Source organism: Triticum aestivum, chromosome 2B (genome assembly GCF_018294505.1).
Source record: "Triticum aestivum cultivar Chinese Spring chromosome 2B, IWGSC CS RefSeq v2.1, whole genome shotgun sequence".
Taxonomy (NCBI): domain Eukaryota; kingdom Viridiplantae; phylum Streptophyta; class Magnoliopsida; order Poales; family Poaceae; genus Triticum; species Triticum aestivum.
This window is the reverse complement of record NC_057798.1, coordinates 67,954,504-67,962,585: the sequence shown is the minus strand read 5'-3', so window position 1 is coordinate 67,962,585 and position 8,082 is coordinate 67,954,504.

Sequence of the window (8,082 nt, the reverse complement as noted above, 5' to 3'; positions counted from 1 at the left end):
ATTTTCTTTTTTTTTTGCTTTATTTTTTAATTATTTTTGCTTTTAGTTTTAGGAAAATTATAAACTTTCCACTTTTTTTGTTTTCTTTCTTACTTTATTTATTTTATTTTGTTTCTACTTACAACAAAATACTTATTGTTGCTATTTTTAATTATTACGAGGGCCGAACCATAAGACATTAATGCATTTCAAATGAACTCTGAAAAAGTTGAAAGTTGGCATGGTATCATAAATTGACTCACACATAGCATGTGCATGTACAAAACGGACAATGGTATCATACTCGTCAGTTACAAAGTTGGCATGGTATCATCATAATAGTTGCGGGAGAAAGTCTTCACTTTTTCTTCGCTTGTGTCATTTGCTTATTGCGCCGTAACCATGGATAATCTTCATCATTTATCAGGATGCTGGGGTCAGCCTTGACTTTAAAGGGAGGAATTTCATGAAACTTTTCATAATCTTCAGACAGGTCTGTCTTGTCCTCCACTCCCATTATGTCCCTTTTTCCCGAAAGAACTATGTGGCGCTTTGGCTCATCGTATGATGTATTCGCTTCCTTATCTTTTCTCTTTCTCGGTCTGGTAGACATGTCCTTCACATAGATAACCTGTGCCACATCATTGGCTAGGACGAACGGTTCGTCAGCGTACCCAAGATTTTTCAGATCCACTGTTGTCATTCCGTACTGTGGGTCTACCTGTACCCCGCCTCCTGACAGATTGACCCATTTGCACTTAAACAAAGGGACCTTAAAATCATGCCCGTAGTCAAGTTCCCATATGTCCACTATGTAACCATAATATGTGTCCTTTCCCCTCTCGGCTGTTGCATCAAAGCGGACACCGCTGTTTTGGTTGGTGCTCTTTTGATCTTGGTAAGTCGTGTAAAATGTATTCCCATTTATCTCTTATCCTTTCCAAATCAATACAGTCAAAGATGGTCCCCTGGATAACAAGTACAGCTCATCACAAACAGTGTTGTCACCTCTGATACGTGCTTCCAACCAACTGCTGAAAGTCTTGTTGTGTTCACATGTAATCCAGTCGTCGCACTGCTCCGGGTGTTTGGAGCGCAGACTGTTCTTGTGTTCATCGACATACGGGTTCACCAAGGTAGAGTTCTGTAGAACTGTGTAGTGTGCTTGAGACCAAGAATATCCGTCCCTGCATATTATTGAGTCCCTTCCAAGTGTGCCTTTTCCAGTCAGTCTCCCCTCATACCGCGATTTAGGGAGACCTATCTTCTTAAGGCCAGGAATGAAGTCAACACAAAACCCAATGACATCCTCTGTTTGATGGCCGATGGAGATGCTTCCTTCTGGCCTAGCACGGTTACGGACATATTTCTTTAGGACTCCCATGAACCTCTCAAAGGGGTACATATTGTGTAGAAATACGGGGCCCAGAATGACAATCTCGTCAACTAGATGAACTAGGACGTGCGTCATGATCTTGAAGAAGGATGGTGGGAACACCAGCTCGAAACTCACAAGACTTGGTATGATTTCTGGCTCGATCACCTTCTGAGATATTGCATTGAGGAATGCACATAGCTTCACAATGGCTAATCGCACGTTTTCCGATAGAAGCCCCCTCAATGCAACCGGAAGCAGTTGCGTCATAATCACGTGGCAGTCATGAGACTTTAGGTTCTGAAATTTTTTCTCTGCCATATTTATTATTCCTTTTATATTCGACGAGAAGCCAGTCGGGACCTTCATACTAAGCAGGCATTCAAAGAAGATTTCCTTCTCTTCTTTGGTAAGAGCATAGCTGGCAGGACCTTCATACTGCTTTGGAGGCATGCCGTCTTTTTCGTGCAAACGTTGCAGGTCCTCCCGTGCCTCAACTATATCTTTTGTCTTCCCATACACGCCCAAGAAGCCTAGCAGGTTCATGCAAAGGTTCTTCGTCACGTGCATCACGTTGATCGAAGAGCGGACCTCTAGGTCTTTCCAGTAGGGTAGGTCCCAAAATATAGATTACTTCTTCCACATGGGTGCGTGTCCCCCAGCGTCACTTGGAACAGCTAGTCCGCCGGGACCCTTTCCAAAGATTACGTGTAAATCATTGACCATAGCAAGTACGTGATCACCGGTACGCATGGCCGGCTTCTTCCAGTGATCTGCCTCGCCTTTGAAATGCTTGCCTTTCTTTCGACATTGATAGTTGGTCGGAAGAAATCGACGATGGCCCAGGCACACATTCTTCGTGCAGCTTGCCAGGTATATACTATCGGTGTCAAGTAAACAGTGCGTGCATGCGTGGTATCCCTTGTTTGTCTGTCCTGAAAGGTTACTGAGAGCGGGCCAATCGTTGATGGTCGCGAACAGCAACGCCTTTAGGTTAAATTCCTCCTATTTGTGCTCCCACGTACGTACACCGTTTCCATTCCACAGCTGTAAAAGTTCTTCAACTAATGGCCTTAGGTACACATCAATGTCATTGCCGGGTTGCTTAGGGCCTTGGATGAGAACTGGCATCATAATGAACTTCCGCTTCATGCACATCCAAGGAGGAAGGTTATACATACATAGAGTCACGGGCCAGGTGCTGTGATTGCTGCTCTGCTCCCCGAAAGGATTAATGCCATCCGCGCTTAAAGAAAACCATACGTTCCTTGGCTCACTTGCAAACTCATCCCAGTACTTTCTCTCGATTTTTCTCCACTGCGACCCGTCAGTGGGTGCTCTCAACTTCCCGTCTTTCTTACGGTCCTCACTGTGCCATCGCATCAACTTGGCATGCTCTCAGTTTCTGAACAGATGTTTCAACCATGGTATTATAGGAGCATACCACATCACCTTCGCAGGAACCCTCTTCCTAGGGGGCTCGCTGTCAACATCACCAGGGTCATCTCGTCTGATCTTATACCATAATGCACCGCATACCGGGCATGCGTTCAGATCCTTGTATGCACCGTGGTAGAGGATGCAGTCATTAGGGCATGCATGTATCTTCTGCACCTCCAATCCTAGAGGGCATACGACCTTCTTTGCTGCGTATGTACTATCGGGCAATTCTTTATCCTTTGGAAGCTTCTTCAATATTTTAAGTAGCTTCTCAAATCCTTTGTCAGGCATAGCATTCTCTGCCTTCCACTACAGCAATTCCAGTACGGTACCGAGCTTTGTGTTGCCATCTTCGCAATTGGGGTACAACCCTTTTTTGTGGTCCTCTAGCATGCGATCGAACTTCAGCTTCTCCTTCTGACTTTCGCATTGCGGCCTTGCATCGACAATGACCCGACGGAGATCATCATCATCGGGCACATCGTCTGGTTCCTCTTGATCTTCAGCAGCTTCGCCCGTTGCAGCATCATCGTGCACATTGTCTGGTTCCTCTTGATCTTCAGGAGCATCACCGTATTCAGGGGGCACATAGTTGTCATCGTACTCTTCTTCTTCGCCATCTTCCATCATAACCCCTATTTCTCCGTGCCTCGTCCAAACATTATAGGGTGGCATGAAACCCTTGTAAAGCAGGTGGGTGTGGAGGATTTTCCGGTCAGAGTAAGACTTCGTATTCCCACATACAGGGCATGGACAACACATAAAACCATTCTGCTTGTTTGCCTCAGCCACTTCGAGAAAATCATGCACGCCCTTAATGTACTCGGAGGTGTTTCTTGAACCGTACATCCATTGCCGGTTCATCCGCGTGCATTATATAATGAAGTGACCAAATTAATAGAAGTTCATCATCACATTAAAACCAAAGTACATACATAGTTCTCATCTAACAACATAAAGCTCTGCAGAGCATCTAAATTAATTAAACCATACACTGAAACTATGTAAAACATTTCAATGCGAAAACAAATGCGATCATAATCGCAACCAATGTAACAACTGATCCAATGGCATAATGATACCAAGCCTCGGTATGAATGGCATATTTTCTAATCTTTCTAATCTTCAAGTGCATTGCCTCCATCTTGATCATGTGATCATCGACGACATCCGCAACATGCAACTCCAAGAAATTTTTTCGTTCAAGAAATTGTTTTCTTCTTCAACTAAATTTAACCTCTCGACAATAGGGTATGTTGGAATTTCCGGTTCAACAACCTCCTAGATAAATAAAATCTATATCACGTTGGTCGGCATAATTGTCATAAACAATAAATGAACCAATAGTCATGAAAAGATAATATATACCACATCCGAATCATAGACAGGACGAGGGCCGATGGGGGCGGATACCAAAACCATCGCACTATATAAGATGCAATAATAAAAGTAAGAAAATAATACAAGTATCTATCTAAACATACAAGTAAGAATATTTTTCCTTTCAGAAAGAAGATAAGAACAAGAGGCTCACCACGGTGGTGCCGGCGATGAGATCGGCGCAGGCGATCGACGACGGTGAAGACGGGGACGGGCGTGATGGACCGCTAAACCTAGACAAATATTGAGGAAAATGGAGCTTGGTGGTCGAGCTTGGAGGGGAGAAAGCTTAAGTAGTGTGGCTCGGGCATTCCATCGAACACCTCGTGTGCATAGGAGGTGAGCTAGAGCACCACAAAGCTCTCCCCTCGCCGGCCACGAAAAACAGAGCACTCGGAGTGCTCTGCTCGTGAGCAGGGGGTATATATAGGCACCACCTTTGGTCCCGGTTCGTGCCACCAACCGGGACCAATGGTGGTGGGCCAGGAGCGAGGCCCATTGGTCCCGGTTCGACCGACCAACCGGGACCAAAAGGTCCAGACGAACCGGGACCAATAGCCCACGTGGCCCGGCCGGCCCTCGGGGCTCAAGAACTGGGTCCAATGCCCCCATTGGTCCCGGTTCTGGATTGAACCGGGACTAATGGGCTGGACCGGCCTGGACCATTGCCCCCTTTTCTACTAGTGCATGGGTATCAAGACTAGCAAAGCTAAATGGGAAAGGAAGAGGTAAAGTGGTGAGGTTGCAACAGCGACTAAGCATGATATGGTGGCTAACATACGCAAATAATAGCGAGAAGAGAGCAAACGGAACGGTCGTGAAGCTAGCAATGATCAAGAAGTGATCCTGAACTCCTACTTACGTCAAACATAACACAAAACTGTGTTCACTTCCCAGACTCTGCCAAAAAGAGACCATAGCGGCTACACACGCGGTTGATGCGTTTTAATTCGGATCTGGTGTCAAGTTATCTACAGCCGGACATTAACAAATTCCCATCTGCCACATAACCGCGGGCACGACTCTCGAAAGTTTAGACCCTGCAGGGGTGTCCCAACTTAGCCCATGATAAGCTCTCGCGATCAACGAAGGATATACCTTCTCCCAGGAAGACCCGATCAGACTCGGAATCCCGGTTTAAAAGACATTTCGACAATGGTAAAACAAGACCAGCAAAGCCGCCCGATGTGCCGACAAATCCCGATAGGAGCTGCACATATCTCGTTCTCAGGGCACACGGGATAAGCGAAGCGTGCAGGCACCGACGTAATCCAAGTTGCCAAGGAATAGTCCCGCACGGTGCTCTAGTTTGGACCAACACTCGGAGGAGCACTGGCCCGGGGGGGGGGGCTAAATAAAGATGACCCTCGGGCTCCGGAAACCCAAGGGAAAAAGGGCTAGGTGAGGCAAATGGTAAAACCAAGGTTGGGCCTTGCTGGAGGAGTTTTATTCAAAGCGAACTGTCAAGGGGGTCCCATAAATCACCCAACCGCGTTAGGGACGCAAAATCCGGGAACATAATACCGATATGACGGAAACTAGGGCGGCAAGAGTGGAACAAAACACCAGGCATAAGGTCGAGTCTTCCACCCTTTAACAAGTATATAGATGCATTAATTAAATAAGAGATATTGTGATATCCCAAACATAATCCTGTCCACCATGGAGCAATCTTCAACTTCACCTGCAACTAACAACGCTATAAGAGGGGCTGAGCAAAGCGGTAACATAGCCAAGCAATGGTTTGCTAGGAAGGGTGAAAAAGGTTAGAGGCTGACATGGCAATTTGGGAGGCTTGATAAACAAGTGATAGGTAGCACAGCAAAGCGATAGAGCGAAGCAACTAGCATAGCAATGATAGTAGTGAGATCCACGGTGACGGTCATATTGCCTGAAATCCTGCTAGGAAGATGAATGAGTCCATGAAGAAGATGAAGCCACAAAGACGAACCAAGCGTAGACGAACGAATCCTCACGATCGCAACGAAACGGGAACTATCGAGAAGAAGCACACAACATAGTAAACACACCACACATAAACATGACATGATGCACAATCAAGCATGATGCATGACAAAGGCTAGATGGGGCTACTCATGGCAAGAGATGATGCAAACAAGAGCCACACATCAAGGCAAGTTTGAATGAGGCCGGAAACAACATATAACAATTCCGGTAAGTCCTCATATGCAAATTTCGAAATTGGTCCAGATCTGAATAAACCTTATGTTCAAGTTGTTAAACAAAACAGCAAGTTAAGATGCACAAAGATGATCTACACGTGATTCTAGTCAAGTTACATATAAAGTTCGTTTAATTCGGAGCTACGGCCTAGAGATATGAGCAAAACAAGTTAAACATGGCATTGACGCAAAATGTATACAAACATCAAGCAAACACCTCAAAACATGGATGCAACATGATAATATGAAGCTACATGCAAAATCATGCAAGTTTCATATAGAGCACACTCAAAACGGAGCAACGGTTCAACACATACACTCTATACAAGTCATAACAACAATCTATCCAAAACAGCAACTAGGCATCTTACAAGCATCATGAAGATGTGCTACAGCACCCCAACATGGAAACAAAAGGCATGGACATGATGTACAGGTAAAGAATGACAAAACGTGAAAACTGATCTATCTCCAGAAATCACTAGAACATGCTCAAAAACACATGGCAAGATTGCATATAATAACAATTACAGACTTTGCAGAAATAACATCAGGTTGCAACGGTTAGAGCTATCTAACAACATGCTACAAGAACATATCATAGAAACTTAAGGCATGGCATGATACTACTAAATGCGTGGAACAAAAGTCCTTTACTGGCCATGAGCCAAAAAGGATCAGAAGATATGATGGCACCCATGTAAACATGGCAAAAGATATGACAGATTCAAACATGGCAGGAACAACAATAAGTAGGCATGTTGGTGAGCTTGTACCACTCACCATGGAGAATTACATGGCATGACAAGGCAACCAACAGTAACAAGACATGTGTATGAAGCTAAGCATGGCAAGAGAAAGTTCATAGGATGCTTGGATCACTAACAACAATCATGGCAACATTGATCTTAATGTTAACAGACTGACAGCAACATTATTTAGCAACTTTGGAGCAACATTACAACAAGCTACAGCAGTCTATAAATACAACCAGGGGAATGGATGGATATAACATGACATGGATAACACAAAATCCTTAGTGAACATCTCCATATTATGCATATAATGACCTGTAGCAGCTGGTTTACATAGTAGCACGAAATAACAGATTCAGCCTAGCAAAACAGTAACAGCAAGTACCCTACTTAACAAGCTCGATGCACTCACTACAAGACTCAAAAAAATACATGGATTGCACCCCTGATAAGATGGCATGACATAGTTCAAAACTCATGTAGGACTCATGCTCATAGGATGCACACACAAAATGAAACGAAAAAGATAAATCACCAAGTTATAACAGTTTTAGCAGATTAATATCATATAGAACCCTTGCAACGATCATTCAGGCATCAATATGAACTCAAATGAACACGGCATACTGGAACAAAATAAAGACCATCTCATTATGAACATTTTGACATATTACACGCACAAAACGGAGCAGTATGCAACAAGTTATGGCATGTCAAAGTATGCACCAGAATATGCAAAAAATTAAGGGACTTCGGCAAAATTCGGGGTCAGCCTCCGAAAATGGATCTGGATCTGGGCACGGTTCCCGAGGTAGGCGGCGGCTCGCTGGAGAAGACGACGGGGAAGGTGGCCGGCGGGGGAGACGGGGCACCGACGGGTGGAGGCGGCGGGGCACGGGCGGATCTGGCGGCCGGGCGCGGGAGGCGGCGTGGCGCCGGCGTGGAGGCGCACGGGCGACAGGGCCGGAGG